The sequence below is a fragment of the Chionomys nivalis genome, chromosome 4 (genome assembly GCF_950005125.1).
Source record: "Chionomys nivalis chromosome 4, mChiNiv1.1, whole genome shotgun sequence".
In the NCBI taxonomy this organism is placed as follows: Eukaryota; Metazoa; Chordata; class Mammalia; order Rodentia; family Cricetidae; genus Chionomys; species Chionomys nivalis.
The window spans coordinates 21,801,925-21,823,972 of NC_080089.1; the positions used below are offsets into that span (position 1 = coordinate 21,801,925).

The window sequence follows — 22,048 nt, forward strand, 5'->3', positions numbered from 1 at the left end:
ATTCAAGACTTTAACAGCCTTTTCAGTTGTACCATGTGGGAGATTTTACAAGAAGTGTCTGTCAGCCCACAGATATGGATCTTTCTGGGATTCGTAGTTTTCCTTGGTACTGTATGGTTTGATAATAGAAATATGATAAAGTCTTTACGAGACGAGGTTGAACGCTTAAAAACAATTGAGAATGACAACAATCTTCTCAAAAATCAGTTTGAAGTTCTCCAGGCAGAGAACAGATCTTTGTTTAACACAACTCGACAAACTGAAAAAAATTTAGAAGAGGTACAGGCTGATGTTAAGGAGAAATTCATTACTATGGAAGAGGGAACAGCTGATTTGGATCGTAAGCTTCAGTCCCTTTCAGTAGGAACTGAAATATTAACGGCTGATATTAAGGAGAAATTTATTACTATGGAAGAAGGAACAGCTGATTTGGATCGTAAGCTTCAGTCCCTTTCAGTAGGAACAGAAACATTAACTGAGAGAATCAAAACTGCTGAATGTGACAATCGGATTTTGTCTAAAGCTTATGACAGATTGACAGAAAGATTATCTATACAAGAAGGCACGGTATATGCTATAAAAATTATGTCCAAAGATGAGACGTTATCTCTAATGGACAAACTTCATACTTTAGAATCCTCAATGAAGGCTTTAGAACATAATTCTGGACAGGAGATTCAGACATTAAAGAAGGCAATGGTGAATAGAATTGAAAAGATTGAGGAATTTCTAAATTCTGAGGAAGAAGAGCAAGAGGTAGAAAGGCATATTTTAACTAAATCTGTGGGTAAATCCCTCCGGGACAATTCCCACAAAGCTCTACCTACAGTTCTACCTGCCTTTCCAGTTGTAACAACCGAGAAAGTAGTTGGTTCCAGAAACCCTAGGGTCATCAAGGAAGATACATGGGAACCTGTCCGTATGAATGATCTCAAAGAAATTAAACAGGCTGTAATGACTTTTGGAATGAATGCCTCTTTTGTTAAAGAGATGCTAAGATCTTGGGCCACGACGAATAAGGTCACGCCCTCTGACTGGTTTCAACTGAGCTCTGCTGTCCTTGAGAGTGGAACGCAATTGAAATGGAAATGCTTATTCAGGCAAGAGGCTAGACTTTTAGAACAGCAGGAAAGAGCAAAGGGAATTGAGATTTCCATAGATCAAATTTTGGGAGAGGGGCTATTTTCTGAGCCTCAGGAACAAGCTAATTTGGATGAAAACATACTCTCCGTGTGTACTACAGCAGCCTTAAGGGCTTGGGACAGGGTGCAAGACCCAGGACAGAGGATGGAATCATTTGTCAGAGTTAAACAGGGTCAGAGAGAACCCTTTACTGACTTTTTACAAAGAATAACTAAAGCTGTACAAATAGGGATATCTGACCCAGAAGCAAGACGTATAATGATCGAGACTTTGGCTTATGAAAATGCAAATGTGGAATGCTAAAGGATTTTGGGACCTTTAAAGCTCAGATCAGCGCCATTAGAAGAATGGGTCTTGCATACACTAGATGTTGATACATTTGACTATGGCACTGAAGCATGGGTAGAAGAAGCAATTTCCAATGGTAAAAGGAGACATCAGAATACCAAATGTTTTAATTGTGGCAAAATGGGTCATATGAAAAGGAATTGTAGACAACGGATTTTCAGAAATAATAATAATGCATCTTCTAGAAATAACAGAAATAGGAGGACTCAGCCTTCAGGTTTATGTAGAAGATGTGGAAAGGGCAGACACTGGACGAATGAGTGCAGGTCTACAAGAGATAGACAAGGCAACCTGATACAGACGGGAAACGTGAGAGGGGGGGCCTCACAGGCCCCCATGGCAAACATGGTTCAGTCATTTCCAGTTACTACAGAGAACGTGACTCGTCAGGACAATTAGGAAGCCCCATGCCTACTGTTACAAGCAACAATGATCAGAAAGATGAGTTCCGTGTGTTTTGGCAAACTTCTATAAATGACCAAAGACCAAAGCTGAGAGTGTGTGTAAATGGCATTTTTATTACTGGCCTGCTGGACACAGGTGCGGATGTAAGTATCATTACCCCAGAATCTTGGCATCCATATTGGCCTCTTCAGAATGTAAATGTTCAGCTCCTGGGAATTGGAACCCTATCTCGAGTAAGGCAGAGCACGAGATGGGTTGAATGTATAGGACCAGAGGGACAAATAGGAAAATTAAGGCCATATGTAGCCAATATTGCAATGAATTTATGGGGTCGTGACCTATTACAACAATGGAATACCCAAATTAACGTTCCTGCTACTTCTAGAGCCTATATTTCTGGGGATAATATTAAAAGATATTACAAACGGAGAAAACGGGCCATTCGGGCTGTACAAGAACAAGCAATTGATGTCCCTTCAGAGATACCAACAGCCTTGCCTTTAAAATGGTTGACTGAGAAACCAATATGGACAAAGCAATGGCCTTTAGCTGAGGAAAAGTTACAGGCTTTAGAACAGTTGGTACAAGAGCAATTAGATGCTGGACATATAGAAGAATCTTGGAATTCGCCTGTATTTGTGGTTAAGAAAAAATCAGGTAAATGGAGAATGGTGACAGATCTCAGGGCTATCAACAAGGTTATTCAACCTATGGGCCCTCTGCAATCTGGAATTCCTTTGCCCTCTTTATTGCCAAAAGGATGGCCTCTCATAGTTATTGATTTAAAGGATTGTTTTTTCACTATATCTTTACAAAAAGAAGATAGAGAAAAATTTGCCTTCACAGTGCCTACTTATAATAATTCTCAACCTTCGAGGAGGTACCACTGGGCCGTCCTCCCCCAGGGTATGTTAAATAGCCCCTCCCTGTGCCAATATTTTGTGAATCAACCATTGCAAATAATACGCAAGAAATTTCCCAAATCGATAGTATATCATTACATGGACGACATTTTGTTATCCGATTCAAACATGGATACCTTGAACAGACTGTTTGAAGAAATAAAAATACTTTTACCAAAATGGGGATTGCAAATTGCTCCTGAAAAGATTCAGAAGGGAGATTCTGTTAATTATTTAGGTTATAAAATAGGTTTACAAAAAATTAAGACACAAAAGGCACAAATTCGGAGAGATCGCCTACGGACTCTTAATGACTTTCAAAGACTATTAGGGGACATTTCCAGTCTACGGCCAACTATTGGGATAACACCTGATCTAATAATTCATTTGAACAAAACCTTGGATGGTGACAAAGATTTAAACAGTCCCAGAGAATTAACAGCTGAAGCAGAAAAGGAACTGACGATGATTGAGGAAAAATTACAACAGGCACATGTGGATAGGGTAAATCCAGAGCTCGACTGTATTCTCGTCATACTACCATCAAAAATTTCCCCTACAGGAATTTTAATGCAGAGAGATGATATTATCTTGGAATGGATCTTTTTACCACATAAACCAAGTAAGAAACTGAAAACTTATGTAGAAAAAGTCTCTGAGTTAATTATAAAAGGCAAGTTGAGACTTCGTCAACTAGCAGGCATAGACCCAGCAGAAATTATAGTGCCTTTCACTGCTGATGAACTAAAGAAATTATGGGAAGATAATGAACCATGGCAAAGAGCTTGTGCTAATTTCTTGGGAGACATTAATAACAACTATCCAAAAAGCAAGAGGCTTAACTTCATAAAGAGAACTTCTTGGATCCTTCCTCGAATCGTCCGTGATACTCCAATAACTGGAGCCCGTACGTTCTATACTGATGCCAATAAATCAGGGAAGGCAGGTTACAAATCAGAAGACTTGGGTAAGGTGGAACAAAGTCCTTATGATTCTGTCCAGAAGGCAGAATTATATGCCATTCTTATGGTGCTAAGGGATTTTAAAGAACCTATTAATATAGTTACTGATTCACAATATGCAGAAAGAGTTATTTTACATATTGAAACTGCTGAATTTATATCTGATGATACAGAACTAACCTCTTTGTTTATCCAGGTGCAAGATTTGATTAGGAACAGGCTTTGCCCTATGTACATAACACACATCCGATCCCATACGGGTCTGCCAGGTCCTCTAGCACAAGGTAATGCAGAAATTGATCAATTATTGATTGGTAGTGTGCTACAAGCCTCTGGATTTCATAAAAAACATCATGTTAATAGCAAAGGTTTGAAGAGTTTTCTATTACATGGCAACAAGCTAGGGAGATTGTAAAGAAATGCCCTACTTGCTCTTTCTATAACCAAACGCCACTGCCTGCAGGGGCTAATCCAAAGGGCACCCAAAGGAATGAAATCTGGCAGATGGATGTGTTCCACTTTGCAGAATTTGGCAAATTAAAATATGTTCATCACACCATTGACACGTATTCAGGCTTTCAGTGGGCAATGGCTTTAAGTTCAGAAAAAGCTGATTCAGCTATCACTCATTTATTAGAAGTCATGGCTATCATGGGTATACCTACACAAATAAAGACAGATAATGGTCCTGCTTATGTCTCTAGGAAAATGAAACGGTTTTTTGATTATTACAATATCAAGCATGTTACAGGTATACCATACAATCCTACAGGTCAAGCAGTCATAGAAAGATCAAATCGAACTATAAAGGATATGTTGAACAAACAGAAAGGGGTGGAAAACACCCCCAGAAATAGGTTACATAATGCTTTGTTAACCTTGAATTTCCTCAATGCTAATGAGAAGGGAACATCGGCTGCAGAAAGACATTGGATAATGGAAAAGTCTACTGAACTAAATCAACCAGTTTATTTCAAGGATGTGCTGACCTCACAATGGAAGCCAGGAGATGTGCTGCGTTGGGGAAGGGGATTTGCTCTTGTCTCCACAGGTGAGGAAAAATTGTGGATTCCATCAAAATTGATAAAGGTTCGTTTTGATGAAGAGAAGCCAGTTGGGAAAGATAAATAACAATTCAATCACATGGATGGCAATCATACTGATGGTAAGTAATACAAATAGGTTGGGGGCAGGGTTCTCTTCTTATCTCCACAGGAAAATACCCATCTTCAAAGAATTTAAGGTACCCCTAATATTTAATTACTGATGGAGGGACTTGTTCTGTAAGTATTAATTTATATATATATATATATATATATATATATATGTCTTAAACTTTCTTTGCTTTTCCTCATATCTGTGTCTTTCTTTATATGTCAGTATATGTCCTTGTTGTTAATGTTTAAATTTCCCATAACAAGCAACAAATTTTCCTACAGTAATCTTTGAAGTTTCCAGGATGAAGATGGGGCCCCACAACATCAACTCCATCTGGTTTTTATGACGTCATGATTTTTTTTTTAAAGCGCTAATATTAGACCTGTTTTTTGGTACCAACTACAAGAGACAATTTCGAATGGTGCACATTTTTGACAACACTCTGGTCGGACCTTCTCAAAACGCTCTGAGACTAGTTACAATTTTCTTAGGTCAAAGGTTAATTTGGAAATTTTACCATCATTTGCTTTCACAGGACCCCCTAAGAAGAACGTCGCCCCCATGTCAGCTAGAAGCAATCTTAGAGGACGGCATCCCCTCTCCCAACAGAGTTTGCCCTCAGGGTTGGGGACATCTTTTAATGGTTGGTTTAGGGTTGAGGGGATGGGGTGATATTTTTTTTTTGGAAAAAAAAAAAAAAGAAGAAGAGGAAGAAGAAGGGGGTAACTGGTTTTTTGGGATGATTGGTATTTGTGAATTACTGTTTATAGAAAATTGTACTGGTACTGTTTCTTGTATATTGATATGTTGAATATTGAATGTGAGTGTTCCTACCTCTATTTTTGTATGAGTATGCTTATAACTTTGTCTATATTGTATTGATACATCTACCATATTACATTGTACATTTCTACCTCTGATACTATGACATTGTTTACAGTTGAAGATCATTGTCTTCATATATTGCACAGTTGTTTATTCTTTTAGTCTTCAAAGTTAGATAGGTATTGAGAATTATATGTTTGTCATATTTATTTTTAAGTTTATCAGGTCTTTTAGTTACATAGAGATTATATTTAGTATAGATAGTATGATCTTCAGCCTCTTCGAAGAGCTGTAGAAAATGGCCTTTATTTATTGTTTTTTTTTTGTGTATACAATTGTCTGTGTGTATGCCTGCAGGCCAGAAGAGGGCACCAGACCCATTACAGATGGTTGTGAGCCACCATGTGGTTGTTGGGAATTGAACTCAGGACCTTTGGAAGAGCAGGCAATGCTCTTAACCACTGAGCCATCTCTCCAGCCCCGAAAATGGCCTTTAATCTAACCTAAAATTTCTGTGCCAAAGAGACACAATTACTCCTGGCAACACCACTCTACTCCCGAGAGAACGTTGAGCACCAAAGACACTCCACTGGGAGCTTGTCTTCTTGGCAGAACTGGCCTTTGGGTTAAGAAAAGCCCATACCTCAACTTCTGACAAAGATACAGAATATCCCTAAGTGGATGAAACAGGATTGTCTTATCTTGCCAAGACAGGGTAGGATAGTCCTAAAAAAGTTCCTTGCCTTTAATAATGGTATGCCAGTTATGTTAGGCCTTAGCCAAAGTTGGTTGACTCAACATTGCAAACGAGACTTTGGGTGATTGCCCAGGTAGTCAGTTGTCTCTGTCAATTGTTGCACATTTTGGATATCTCTCGATTGTTAAGTAATATTTATTCCCTTCTCAGATCTTTGACGGAGTTGAAGATTATATAATTGTAGTTACTCTCTATGTTATTTAGACTCCTTGAGATAGAATGTTTAGCAAAAGTTTTGTTCTCAATATTGTTTGTTATATTTATTATTTGTTATTATTGTATATAGTTGTATTTGGTTTGGTTCTATCTTATTTAGACAAAAGGGGGAGACGTAGGGACATAGCCCCACCCATTGGGGGCGTGTTCGCCTCGGGCTAATGTTTACGGATAAATCTGCCGGGCGTGAGCCCAGCAGCCCCTTTTTTTCTTTTGCTCCGCTTTTCCAGTACTCCGCGGGAACCTGTGGTCCTGTAAGTCTATTTCCTTATTAAAGCTGTATATATCTATATAATCTGTCTACATTCATTTGCGCCACCACACTTCCTTCCTTCCTTCCCCCCTTCCTTTTTTTCTTTCTTTGTTTTTCCAAGATGGTTTCTCTGTGTAGCCTTGGCTGTCCTGGAACTCGCTCTGTAGACTAGGCTGGCCTCGAAATCACAGAGATCTGCCTGCCACTGCCTTCCAAGTGCTGAGATTAAAGGCATGTGCCACCACTGCCCAGCTCAGAGTTTGTTTCTTAATCCACTCAATCAACCTGTGTGCTCTGATTGAGGAGTAGAGGCCATTAATATTTAATGTTATTATTCTAGGTGTGCTGATTGCTGTCCTTTTGTTTCTGTTCATGTTTAGTGTAATCTTGTGCTTCAGTAGTTGTAGCTTCATTTGTTTTCTTCCTCTGGCTATGCTTATTCCTCTCATCAGTGCAAAGTCTTGTTTCCAACATTCTCTGTTTGGTGACATGAATTCTGTTAGCCTGGTTATATCATGAAGGTTTTCCCCCTTCAAATGTGGTACATGGTTTTCCTGCACACGGTAGTCTCAGTTTGTGTTCATGGTCTCTGAGAACTGGGGTGCACTGTTCCAGGATTTTCTTTCTGGTTTTTAAATCTTCCACGTGGAAACCACCTGTCGTTCTGATGGACCTTTCTTTCTACATGACTTGTAACTTTTCTCTTGCTGCTTTAGTACTCTCTCTATGTGCTGTATGTTTGATGTCTGAACTGTAATATGCCACGGGGAGCTTCTTTTCTGATCTTGTCTATTTGGGGGGTCTCTGTGCTTCTTATATCTGTATGAGTGTATCTTTCCTTAATTTGGCCAAGTTTTCTTGTATGATACTGTTGAAGATCTGGTCATTCCCACTGGAATTCTTCTCTTTCATCATGCCCATAATTTGAAGATATGGTATTTTCATGGTATCTGACAATTCTTGCATGTTCCTTGTGCATGTTTTTAATTTTTTTATAATCCTTGCTTGAGTGGTGTCTTAGTCGGGTTTACTACTGCTGTGGTGAAACACCATGACCAACACAACTATTAAAAAAGAAAACATTTCATTTGGGCTTGCTTACAGTTTCCGAGATTTGGACCACTATCGTCATGTTCGGGAGCATGGTCGCATGCAGCCAGACATAAAGCTGAGAGTTCTTCATCTGGATTTGCAGGCATCAAGAATGCTGGGCCTGGTTTGAGTTGAATGTCTTCCTGTAATCTGTCTTCATGTGGTTTCTAACCATATGAGCTCTCTGAAGGACAGTAAGTTGTGACTTCCTGTAGAAGGTTTTTCTAAATCCCTCACATTCATTAGGTTTTACACCTGTGTGGGATCTCTGATGTCAAGTAAGTGTGACTTGCAAAAGAAAGCTTTTCTAGAAGCATTATTTGCATTCACAGGGCCTCTTGTGTGTGTTCTCTGATGCACAGGAAATTTTGACTGAGCAGAAAGCTTTCTGTACTCCATGCAGCCATAGGACTTCTCCCTGTACATACTCTCTGATGTAGGGTAAGCTTTTCTTCTGACAGGGGTTCTCACTGGTATGAGTCCTCGGATACAGTTTTGACCTAAGAGAGAAATATCTCCCGCATCCTTTGTATCCAAGAGGGTTCTCGCCTTATGAACTTCTGATGCAAACCAAGTAGAAAGCTGTCCTTCTTTCTTTACACTCATAGAGCTTCCCACCTACGTGGGGTCTATGTGTGCAGACACATGACTTTTCCGATGCAGAGCTGTGGCTTGCAAGAGGAAGTCTTCTTGCATTCTTCACATTATTAAGGCTTCCAACCTTAATAACGTGTGACTTCTCTGATGTACAGTGAGTTGGGACTTGAAGTTAGCAGCTTTCTTGCATTCTTTACATTCATAAGGTTTCTTCCTCTATGTGTTCTCTGATGAAAAGTGAGCACTGACTTCAAATTGAGTACTTTCATAACATTCTGTAAATTCATAGGTTTCTCCCCATTCTAAAATTTCTGATGTTGAGTGGGGGCTGATTTGCAATAGAAAACTTTCCTATATTTTATAGATATATAAGGTTCTTAAATTGTGTAAGATTTCATGCCTTTAATCCTAGCATTCAGGAGGCAGATGCAAGAGGATCTCTATGAGTTCAAAGCCCACCTGGTCTACAGAGTGAGTTCCAGAACAGCCAGGGCTCCACAGAGAAACCCTGTCTCAGGAAAAAGAAAAAAAAGGTATAACATTTTTGATTCCTGCAGAGCTGTGACATCTGGTTATACATTTTCATACATGCTTTATATTCATAGGAGTTTTATCCCATAGAGGATTTTCTGTTGAACTTTTTGTTCTGACTCAAGACATAAAAAATATTTATATTCCTTATACTCATGGGGCCTTTTCCTAGCACATATATCCTAATGTTTTCTGAAGTATAGCTACTTAATAAAAGATTTCTCAAATAACTATATTTACACTACTTTTCTTGTGTGTACCTACCATTTTCTGAGTTACATCTGTAACAGAACATTATCCCACACCCATTAAATTTAATGGTTTGCTTCTTTTATATTTTTCACATTTTAGGCATTAAATGCTGCCTCTAAAGGGGACTTCTAGCACTGATTGAATCTCCTAGAGCCATCTTGAATATGAAACCTCTTGATGTGTCAGTAAGATTACACTGATTTTGAAGGATATCCCTCATCAAATATATGGAGTATAACAGCATGACTCTTGAATCTTCTTATAGACACCAAGATGGTCAGCACATCAGAGGGCTTCCTCAATTATAAAAGTGCTGGGTTTGGTGACACAAAAAGCCAGCACGCACGTTCTCAGCTGTCTTGCTTTCTGCCCAAGCCCTTTTGTCTTCAGCCTAATGCTTACAATCTACATTTTATTCCACCTCTGTTTAAAAAGAGAGCAGCGGCTCTTCTCCCGTCCGCAGTTCACCAGGCGCACTACGGAGCAGTTCCGCATTCCTGAAGACTTTTCGTCCTTTATGTTCAGACCTGAAATGTGGTTTGAGCGCTTGCAATAAATGTTTTAGATAAATCAACAGTCTTCATTTGATGTACTGCTTTTTCGATTCCTATTTGCCACAAGTCTTTCTCTTGATTTTCATGGCTGGTCTCAATCCTGGCATTCACTTTATGAACACAGAAAATGATATTAAAAATACCACCACCCAAGATCAAGGATGATGTGCTAAATTTGGAAATCAGTTAAATCCAACTTGAACTAAAATAAACAAATATCTCCTTAACATTGAGTTCAGCTTTTACATTCTTCTTAAAACCTCACACCTACTTTTTCTCTCCTCCCAGTAAACACTGTCTGAGCTCTACGTCACCATAATCTTCCTATCTTTGGTTCACTTTTCTTCTTACAATGAATGTAAGATAACTCTAAGAGTTGCCTGTGAGCATGGAGGTGCACACCTTTAATCCCAGCACTCCAGAGACAGAGGCAGGTGGATCTCTGTGAGTTCCAGACCAGCCAGGTGTACAGAGCGAGTTCCAGGCAGGACTGCTAGGGCTGTTACACAGAGAGTTGTCTGTGTGATTACTATTGGCATCACCACCACAGCTACAAAGAATAAACAGGACCATAGCAATGTTGAAAACCGATGTTAGCAACTGCTTAATTTAAAAAGAATGGAAGCGAGAATTTAGGTCCAGGGACTAAGCAATAAAAACATCTAAGTCAGAGGTTCTCAACCTTCCCAATGCTGAGAGCCTTTAATACAGTTCTTCATGTTGTGGTGACCCCAGCCATAAGATTAGTTTAATTGTTACTTCACACCTGTAATTTTGTTACTGTTATGAATCATTCTGTAAATATCTGTGTTTTCCAATAGTCTTAGGTGACTCTTATGAAAGGGTCATTCAACCCCCAAAGGGTAGCAACCCATAGGTTAAGAACCACTGGATCTAAGTACTATATAGGATTGAAATTTTAACAAATCTAAGAAAATATACTTCGAAGCAGAAACTGGAGACTGTGTTAACAAGGAGAACCCTCTTCAGGAACTACAGAAAACACATATCTGAGTCACAGGACTAACTATCTACAGGAACTGTTTGGGTATAAAATCAGCTCAACACAAACAATACATGATGTGCTCTCCTTGTTGACACTCTTGTGCCATATGCACTGACTGACCTGGGAGGCATCGAACTGAGGCTTCTGCTATGGTCCATGGCCTGAATTTCAGCGCCCACTTAAAGATGAACTCTGCTCTGGTCATGCGGTGTCCTGCAAATGGAAACAACACATCAGCTTTGCAACGTTCCGAGTGAGGGCCACTCATGAAGGACGACGGCTCCATCGCAAAGACCGCACTGTGACCAGTGAATCAGAAACACTCTCACCCTGTTCCCCGATGGGGCTGCTACCCTCAAGTGGCAGTAAGCTGCATGATAAATAACCCAAAATAAAGATCTGGAGACTATTTAAGGTAACAGAAGATAATAAAGAGAAAATACAACCAAATTAGAAAAACTCCATTAGAGCATACAGAACTCAGAAAGAGGGGTAATTATAAAGAACCGGCCAGAAACTTCGCATGGAAAGAGTTCAATTCAACAAACAAAAAAAGTGGAAAAACAAAGCCAGGGACAGAGGCCGTTAATCCCAGCACCTGGGAGGAAAAGACTGGCAGATCTCTGTGAGTTCAAGGCCAGCCTGGACTACACAGCAAATTCTAGGCCAACAGGGACTACATAGTGAGACCTGCCTCAAAAGAAAGAAATGTAAAAAAGGAAAAACAACCTCCAAAGCAACAAACAAAGACAAAGAAGAAAAAGAGCAAAAAGCAAAGACTCCACAGCTGAATTGGTAAGGCAGAGAAAAAATCCAAAGCACAATGACTTTATCTTTAAATAACTGAAGCAGGTGAAGAAAGGAGAAACACTTAAGGAATAACTGACCTTTTGATATACACTAGTGGACATTAAGGAAGCACACACTAGTGTTATGTTCCAGAAGAGAAAGCACGGGGCTGGAGAAATGGCTCAGCACTTAAGAGCATTGCCTGCTCTTCCAGAGGTCCTGAGTTCAATTCCCAGCAACCACATGGTGGCTCACAACCATCTGTAATGAGATTTGGTGCCCTCTTCTGGCCTTCAGGCATATGTGCAGACAGAACACTGTAAACATAATAAATGTTTAAAAAAAAAAAAACAGAAGAGAAAGCACATGAAAATACAGTTTCAGCAAGAGAATTTTACCATCATAGGAGAGATAGACACAGAGAGACTCAGAAACTCAAGGATCCTCGGTAGATATAACAATTCTGTCAGGGACATTGAAACTAACAAACTTCTTTTCTAGAGAATTCTATAGCCCTGAAGAGGTACACCTAAAGCCCTTATTAAAAAAAAAAAAAAAAAAAAAAAACAGCAAGTAGAGGCCCTGCCGACTTCCCGGCTATAACCATACAACCAGCATTACAATGCTTTTTTTCTTGGGGAAGGGGAGTTTGCGACAGGGTTCCCTCTGTGTAGCCCTGGCTGTCTTGGAATTCACTCTGTAGACCAGGCTGGCCTCTAACTCAGAGATCCACCTGCCTCTGCCTCCCGAGTGCTGGGACTAAAGGGTGTGCCACCACCACTCCTGGCTTGCATATGCTTTTAAAACTATATAAAGTAAGTTTAAATCTACCCTGGGCTACAACAGAGTTTCAAAAGACAAAGAAACAGAGAGAAATGAAGGCTCCAAAATGGCACAGGAATTATACACCAGTTCTTAGGAAGAAAACAAAGAACCAGTTCTGACCTGGAAAGCACCGTGCTACTCCTGTGCTTCAGGATGGCCGCACCGTAGCCACAGGGGAGATAGGGTGTCCAGGCACCACTGGCTGTTAAGAGAGACTTAGCTGAATGCTGAGATGTGTACATGTTTCAAGCTACCTGAGAGGCTGGTGCAGAAAACTGAGTTCAGGGCCAGTCTGGACAAAGAGTGAAATCCCGTCTCAAGCCCAGAGTGGGGCATCTTGTTTGTAATGCCTACATTCAGTAAGCTTCATCATGTGTTTGAGGCCAACCTGGGCTGCCCAGCAAGATCCTGGAGACGGAGGAAGACACAGATACAGAGCCTAAGACCTTGGGGGTGAGGGTACACACTGGGGTGGCGGGTATAGTGGCCCATGACAGTAACCCCAGCCCTCTGGAGGCTGAGGCAAGGGCCTACAAGATCAAGGTCAGGGTGGGCATCAAAGGTCCAGGCCAGCCTGTTCTTCAGAGTAAGACCTTATTTCAAAAGAATAAATAAAGTTAGTCATGGACACAACTGTCTGTAATCAAACCACAGACCCAGTGGCTGAACGCACATGTAATCAAACCACAGACCCAGTGGCTGAACGCACATGTAATCAAACCACAGACCCAGTGGCTGAACGCACATGTAATCAAACCACAGACCCAGTGGTTGAACGCACATGTAATCAAACCACAGACCCAGTGGCTGAACACACATGCAAAAACTCTTAACAAGGGCTGGTGAGATGGCTCAGGGGAGAAAGGCATTTGCCACCAAGTCTGACGACCTGAATTGAATCCCCAGGGCCTACCTGATGGAGGGAACCAAGTCCTTCAGGTTGTCTTCTGACATCAACATATTCACCACAGCACACATACCATCTCCCCAACAAATATGTACATTGGAAAAAAGGCTATCATTAAAATTTTTCAACAAAATAATCAAGAGGAACAACACATAAAGATTGCAAACTACTTGTGGTGGTTTGAATGAAAATGGCCCCACAAGCACTGGTAGGAGGTGTGGCATTGTCGAAGTAGGTGTGGCCTTGTTGGAGGAAGAGTGCCACTGGCTTTTGAGGTTACAAATGCTTAAGTCAGGCCCAGAGTCTCTCTCTTCCTGCTGCCTGCTGATCCAGATGTACAATTCTCGGCTACTCCTCCAGCACCATGTCTGCCTGTGTGCACCACCAAGGTCCCCACCATGTTAACAATGGATTAAAACTCTGAACCTGTAAGCCTGTCCCAGTTAAAAGTTTTCCTTTATAGGAGTTGCCGTGGTCACTGTGTCTCTTCACAGCAAAAGAACACCAAGACACTACACAAACAGGAGCCAGGGGTGCACACCCGTGATCTCGGCACTCAGGAGGTAGATGCAGGAAGATCAGAAGCTTGGCTTCATCCTTGTCTATATGACGAGTTCAAAACTAGCCCAGGCTTCATGAGACACTGTCTTTAGAAACATTATAAATTATGATCATGTGATACATGCCAGGGTTGCAACATTCACAGTATAAGATCTCACACGTGTAAGACACCAGATCCACAGGATAAACACCAAAACGGTGTAAGCAGGTCAGAACTGATTGTTAGAAGTCCTAGGGGGCTGCTGAGATGCGGCCCTGTTTCCTGGCTGTAGTGAGGTGACCAGCCTGGCTCTACTGCCTGCCGCATTGCCTAGATCCACTGCATAGGTGAGAAAACTGTACCTAGCAAAACTGTCTGCCTAGAATCACATTGGAATTCAAATACAAATTTGAAGAGCAAGGAAGCCCCTCCTCTGCAGGTGGTAATGAAGTCTCACTATATAGACTAAGCTAGCCTCAAATTCCCAGTTCTCCTGCCTCAGTGTGTCAAGTGTCAGAATTTAGGCAAACACCACCATGCCTGCACAACCTAAACGATTTGATGGTACCCCACTTACAGATGAGTACCATGGTCCCCCTGCTGTCTTTCATCCTCTCGTGGGGACCTCTGTGTTCTTAGGTCCTAAACCCAATTTTCTGAGACTTGCCCTCAAACCTATCCATTGATGGCAGATGCCAGCGTCCACACGGTACCATATCTACACTGGCCATTGTAGTCAGGAGAGGAACACAGGGCGTCAGGTTCCCGGGTGGCAAAGGGAGGAACCTGATATCTAAAGGCTTCTGTACAGACACAGCCTGAGGAGAAAGGGGAAGCCAAGCACTGGGGGTCAGCAGAAGGCACTGCTCCTGCTTCTGTGAATAAGTAGAGCTCCACCCCCAACTACTGCGCTGGGGATCTCTCCCCAGCCCTTCCTTCTCCTGGAGGCAGCAAAGTCAAGTTGCAGAGTGTGTGGCTGTGTCATCAGGTCCCTGCAGACACCCTGGCAAGGCACAGCTTCAGTCACCCCACGATCCATTTTCCTCATCCAAGCCATGCCCTTCCGGGACCAAAGGCTGAAAATCAGAGCCAATTTGTAGCCACTGGCCGCCCACCCAGGGCCTGCTGAAACCAGAACACTGGAGCCACAGATGTCCGGTTTAAGCCCCATCTCCTCCCAGTCCCTGGCTGGGAAACAACTCTGAGTGTAAACTTCAGCTGAACTTTCTTCACAAGGTGCAGAGGGGGCAGATTATGTGGTCAATTCTGAGTGGGACTCGGGGGAGGCCCACCCTGTCTCCTCTGTGTGCTTAAAGGGTTACGAGAAGCCACGAGTTGAGCGGATAAGGGTAAGACAAGCAATGTAGGTAGGAAGAGTGTGTACACCTATAAGCACTTCCGAGGCTGAGATAAGAGGTTCCTTGAGTTTGAAGCCATAATGGACTATACAGTGAATCCCAACCCGGTGTGAGCTATATAATGGGTTCCTATCTCGAAACAAACAAATAAAAATCAAACATTACCCAAATAAAACAAAACGCTACCAAAAAAATAAGAACAAACCAAAGGTAGAGACAGAATCATTCAGTCTTTTATCTTCTTGTTCTCTCTCCCCATATGTGTGTGTGTGCACACGGCACATGTGTAGACACGTGTGTGCCTGAGAAGTCAAGGCTGTGTCTCCCTCTGTTAACTTTCTGCTGTGTTTCTGAGACAGCGTGCCTCTCTCAGACAGACTATGATCCACTTGCCTCTGTTCCCCTAGCACTGCGGTTACAAATACCCCAGCACGCCAGCACGCCAGCACGCCAGGTCCTCTTGCTGCATGGCATCATTTTACTGACTGAGCCATCCTCCCCCCCCCACTCCCTTATTCATTCAGTCTGCACATGGGCTAAATTAAATCTGTTCATGACCCTGTGAGGACCTGTTATTGTCTTCAACTCTTAAAGTCACAGTGCAGGACCGCGGAGGGAAAGCGACCAACATGGGTAACGCAGCTACGATACAGCATCAGAATTTATAAGACAGAAGCAAGGGGTAGTCAAAGCTGGAGCCCCCAAAATCAGGGCAGAAGCAGGAGGATCAAAGTGTATTTAAAGCCAGCTGGGTCTATATGGTGAGCCTGGAAAAGCCTTGTCTTAAAACCAGCAAAACGTGAAAAGAGAGAGCGTGGCTGCTGAGTGGATCTGGTTTCCCAATTTGGCAGCTGAGGATCTGTAGCGACAGCTATGGCCTGGAACTCCCAAAGATGATGAGCAGTTGGTAAAACTTCCACACAGAGCTACACTGAGGCAGAAGGAAATGTGATGTCTAAGCCCCATTGCCCTCTCAACTAAAGGACGTCCAGTTCACAGAGAACCTCCTCAGGTCCCCATCTTCTGACTGGACTCCGCCCCCATGGGAACTTGGAGCAGTAACATCCCCTGCTCCTTCCTCTAGAAACAGGAAGAACAGCCCTGCAGCTTGCACAGGGAAGAGATTAGACATCAAGTAGGACTTTCCAGTCTTCTTTGATAAGTTTCTACAGCCCATCCAAGGGCTGTCCCTATTGGTGGGTGGGAACCTCTGAAGCTCAAGGTCCAAAGAGGGAAAACCAGTCCTTTATGTTTATCACTTTTGACTCTGTTATCAGTTACCAACCCTAGGAAAATGCCACTTGGGGCAGAGACAAGAACACTCTACTCTGCCTGCCATCACAAGCATGAGTATCACCATGCCCCGCCCCATTGTCCCCAGTCCTGCTCCACTGTCCCCACCCCCCACCCCAAGACTTGCACCTCTCAGCAAAGCAGGAAGCAGGGGAGGAAGGAGTTAGAGCACACAAGGCCTAACTGTGGTCTCTGCCTGTCTGCCTCTTGCTGTGTCTATCACCTGCCTCTCACCACATCTGTACCTGTCCCTGAGTCCCCTCTCACCACATCTGTACCTGTCCCTGAGTCCCTATAGCCATTTACATCTGGGTTCCACAAGCATCATCTTTAATGTCTTGGGCTGGGTGCACGAACACCACAAATACAGACACATTCCGAGCATTTGAGTAACCCCAATCTCATGGCCTGCTGCTGGAGGCACAAGGTAGAACCTGGGAAGCAAAAAGGTACATTTTTGTGCAAGGATCCTGCCATGTGCCAGTCACTGAATGGGGTCTTCTCTTCATTGCTGCAAAGGACATGGGCCCAGACCTCATGGAGCAGCCCTGCGATCCTAGCTTGGGAGTCTAAGGCAGGATAATTCTGAATTCAAAACTAGCCTGGGCTCCAGACCAAGAGCTTGTCTAAAGACAAACCAAGGATCCCATGGGGATGTGGCTGGGTGGCAGAGCTTGTCAAGTGTGCTGAAATGTCTAGGTTCAATTCCTAGTTACAAACAGACAGACATATACACACAAAGGGAGGGAGGGAGGGAGGGAAGGGAGGAGGGAGGGAAAAATGAGAGGGGGGGGATATTAATCAAGATCAACAAGTCAGGAAATGGGAATCCTTATTCCTGCCTATACCTAAGCAACTCTAGGGCCCGAAGGGAAAGGCCTTGGGGAAGCTGTGTTGAGAGACCAAGGGACACTAGGGAAAGATGGGTCAATGACAACAAAAACAAAGCCGAGTGGCACTCACAGGCTGGATCCGGAAAGAGAAAGATAGTCACAAGCATTCAAAGCTAGTCAGCTGGAGCCACAAAACCAGAGATGCACCGCCCAGGCCTGCACAGGCAGTCTGGGGTAGGAGGGTAGGGCGAACAGCACTAGCTTAGCCTCCCGGGCAGGGGGCACGGGTGGCCATCATTGCCCAGGCTTACAAAAGTCCTCTAGGTTCAGCTTCCTAAGCTGCTCCACTACGGCTGCAGTTTCCAGCTTCCGCACATGCCCAGTACTCAGAAGCAGCAGAGACAAGGGGCCCTTATACCAGGGCCAACATCATCACTGCCTTCAGCACAAAACTGCGAATCCACAAACATCCCCTGCAAACAGCCACAGTCCTCTGCCACTGATGTTATTGGCAGGACTGACATCTTCCTGGGCCATTGTCTGGCAGTTCAAACACACTGGCGGTCTTAGGAACCCACTGACAGCCTGTGCAGGCCAGAGTGAGTTGTCTCCGCCCAGTGCTGGCTGCCTAAATTCACCAGAACCCATAGATGGAGCTCAGGGCAAAAACAGACTTAGTTCTGGGAGACAGAATGGAACCTGATGTCACGAGCAAAGACACAAACGCATCTAAATCGCAGGTTACAGAAACCAAATATGAAGGCTCCAAGTGTTGGGGATCAAGAGACTCTGGGGGGGGGAGGACCCCACAGTCAAGTTGCACAGATGATGGGGACCTAGACCAGTCTGATTATGCAGGCTACAGATTTCCCTCCCCTGGTTCTGGAAGCTAGACCACACACTCACCGTTCTGGCCTGCAGGGAGTAAAGTGCCTTGGGCCTTCTGGAAATAGCATCACAAGGACGTCCCAGGAGAATTCAAGTTTACATCTGCAAAAGAGTCAATGTCTTAGAGGCTCCAGTTTTGAGACTGTTTCATTAAAATTTCAATATTCTTTCTTTCAATGATTCATTTATTTATATTTTGCATGCATTGGGGTTTTGTCTACAGTATGTTTGTGTGAGGGTGCCCAATTCCCTGGAACTGCAGTTACAGATGGTTGTGAACTGGCATGTGGGTGCTGGGAATTGAACTCTGGTCCTCTGAAGAACAGCCAGTGCTCTTAACTGCTAAATCATCTCTCCAGACCAAAAATATTAATATCTTTGCTTTCTTTTTTGGAGGGGTGGGGTGGAGAACAGGGTTTCTTTGTAGCTTTGGAGCCTGCCCTGGAACTAGCTCTTGTTGACCAGTCTGACCTCGAACTCATAGAGATCTGCCTGCCTCTGCCTCCCAAGTGCTGGGATAAAAGGCGTGCGCCACCACTGCTGGCAATGTTAATATTCTTAATGGAGATATTGCTATATAGAAGTAACACTCTATGTTGGCAACTTCACAGCAAACATTCCACTTGACCCTCAGCTGCTAAGAGCTCCTTCCATCAGACTGCAGAGGGGGGTTCTCTATAGTGGGGGAGTTCCTCTAGAGTGTGGGGCTCTCCAGAGAGAGGGACTCTCCAGAGTGGAGAGGTTCCGTAGAGTGGGGGTGGTCCTCCAGAATAGGGTGTTCTTCAGAGGGAGGGGTTCCCCAGAGTGAGGAGTTCTCTAGATCAGAGGTTCTCCAGAGTGGGGGTTTCTCCAGAGGGAGGGGCTTCCTTGCTCTTCCCATGTCCCCTTAATTTTTTTCCTTTCTATCTGGTCAGTCTTTCCACAGGTCACGCCTTCACTCTTCAAATCTCAAACTTCTCTCCTCCTTCATAACTGGTCTACACGATCAGACCACCAGTCGCCTCATCCTAAACCTCTGTCCCTCTGACTGACTCTCCTGCAGACCCTCACCTCCTCCCTCAGGCCCCAGGTCTCCTGTCAGGCCTGTGAGCTCTGAGTAGCACGGGTCTCTCTAAAGCAGTTCCTCACTTCGGCCTTTGTGGGCCCACGACACTGAGAGTCAGGGGATGACATCACCCCAATCTTCAAGAAGAGAGTATTGACGGCTCTGAAGTCCCACAGAGAGGTGACTGGGATTGGAACCCAGGGCCCTCTGGACAGGGTTTAAATAGGTTGCTTAGGGTGGCCCTGAACTCTGTAGCCTGAGCTGGTCTCAACCTCCTACACCACCACGTCTGACGTGAAGGTGAGTTGAGCCTGGATCTAAAAGCCCTCTCCTCTTTCTCCTTAACAGGGCACTAAGGGGACATGTAGATAAAGGAAGGCAGGCAAGGGTGAGCCCTCTGTACACAGCTACTTCTGGAAGCCCACATCCCAGCGTCCTCCATCTGCCTGGGTAGAGGCTCAGTCAGCAAAAGTCCTTTTCCAGTCAGGTCCTCACACTCAGGATTTCAAACAAATGCTAACAAGGAACAGGGAAGGGGTGGGGAGAGAAAGGGGGACAGGGAAGTAGGGTGGTGGGCGGCGCATGTGCTCAGGAGGCTGGGGTGGGACCACCATAAGCTGTGGCAGCCTGGCTACAGTGTGAGGAGTCCTGCCCCAAAAGGTGTGGTGGGGGGGGGCGGAGAGCAGGGGTGGGAGTGGGGGACAGAGAGAGAGAAGACTGGGTGTCAGGGATGATAGGGACAGGCCAGCAGGGAAGATAGAACTTCCCACTTAAGGGAGGTGCCTGTGTGCAAGTGTGTGTGGGTGTGTATGTGTGTGTGTGCAACAAGACCATCCATCGACCAGGACCTCTACCCTTGGTTATCTCCATCCTGATCAAGGCTGCCTGGGCTAGATATTAAATGTAGGGAGTTGGGATTAAACCCAAGTACCCAAAAGATAACCACGTCAAGGTCTCCCTGCTCTGGAGACCCTATCCTTCCTGCCAGGGTGTTTTCCGCTTCAAGAGATGGTTGTTTTCATCTCTTCAGAGTCCCTACTTCAATTCTTTGTTTGCCTCTGAGAAGAGCCTGGACACCTGGGCTGCTGGACACCTCATCAGACACTTCTGTCACACGCGTGCTGGGATCGTGACAGAGTGCTTCCCTGGGACGCTCCCCTAGGTTCCATCACAGAGAGCCATAGGGTAGTGCCAATGGATATGTGGGAATCCGAATTCCAATCCATGCTCTAGAGAACTGGACTCAAGAAAATGTCTCAAGGGGAAGCGGTGGTGAGAAATCAAAAGACACACGTCTAAAATCGGTACGGTTCAAAAGCCAGTCCTTATAGAGCGGGTCCGAGATTCAGAAATAAGACTTAAAGCAAGAGGCACACAGGGCGGAGGGAGCGGGGTGGAGCCGTACAGCGACACAGGTCCAGGAAAATCCTGGGGCAACGAGTGACTGGGGCCAGGGAGCCGGCACTGTTCAGCTGACAAAAGTCCTGTCAGATCAGCTGGCTGCAGAGAAGTGCCACAAGCCCCAAACCCCTCGGGGGCCTTCGTCCGGAGACGGGGACCTGCATCCCTGGGCCTCCTGCCACAGTCCTGGCCCCCGCGCGGCCCCCGCCAGGCCAGAGCTGCGGAAAGCGCTGCAGCCGGACTCGAGTTCCCACGCAGGGACCAGGGATGCGACAGGACGCCAAGATGCCGGGAGCCCGCCCAGCTCCCACCCCACAGCCAGAGGGACAGAGGGCTCGGGCTTGGGGACTCTGCCGCCGCCGGCACCAGCTCCGCGGGGACGTCGCGCTCACCATGGCGGAGTCCGGACACCCCGCGTCCTCGCTGCGCGGCGCAGAACCGTGCCGGTACCGACAGAGTCCCCGGAACCTGGGAGGCCGGCTCCAGATCCCAAGATGGTGGTCCGACGGCGTATCAGGCACAAAGGCCCCAGCAAGACCTCAAAAGCCCGCCCCCTACTCTCGGTCTCTTCGCCTGATTGCACGTTTCTCACCCCGGCGCCTTCGATTGGACAGAGCTTAGTTCTCACCGGCTCAGACCCTGAATGACAGAGAGGGGTACCAATCCATGGGTTGATAAAACTAGAACACTAACTTCATTCTCATCATTAAGAATGACAGTTTCAGCTGGGTGGTGGTGGCGGCGGCGCACGCCTTTAATCCCAGCACTCGGGAAGCTGAGGCAGGGGGATCTCAGTGAGTTCGAGGTTAGCCTGGTCTACAAGAGCGAGTTCAAAAGCTACAAAGAAACCATGTCTCAAAAGCAAACAAACAACAACAAAAATGACAGCTTCTTGATGGTAGATAATGTTAGACCAAAACAGGAACAACATACCTTGTAAATGAAGAAGCCCATTGTGTTAAACTTCCATACTTTTTTACAAAAATCTTTTCCTTTTCCTTTTTTTTTTTTTTTTTTTTTTGGTTTTTTGAGACAGGGTTTTTCTGTAGTTTTGGAAACTGCTCCCAAGTGCCCGACAACAAACTTATTCTTTTTTCTTTTTTTTTTCTTTTTGGTTTTTTTTTTTTTTTTTTTTCCCGAGACAGGGTTTCTCTGTGGTTTTTGGAG

General features: G+C 44.5%; 1 protein-coding gene across 1 annotated transcript in view; it reads right to left on the minus strand.

Annotated features, from left to right (window-relative positions):
- The window catches only part of LOC130872909 (zinc finger protein OZF-like), a 50,544-nt gene extending 29,145 nt beyond the window's left edge, over window positions 1–21,399 (minus strand). Inside the window, exons 1-3 of the mRNA XM_057767285.1 lie at window positions 21,274–21,399; window positions 18,454–18,537; window positions 11,122–11,214 (exon numbers count right to left, since the gene is read on the minus strand). The gene's annotated coding sequence lies outside the window, so the exon portion shown is untranslated. The remainder of the gene's footprint in view (window positions 1–11,121; window positions 11,215–18,453; window positions 18,538–21,273) is intronic.
- Between the last annotated feature and the right edge of the window lie 649 nt (window positions 21,400–22,048).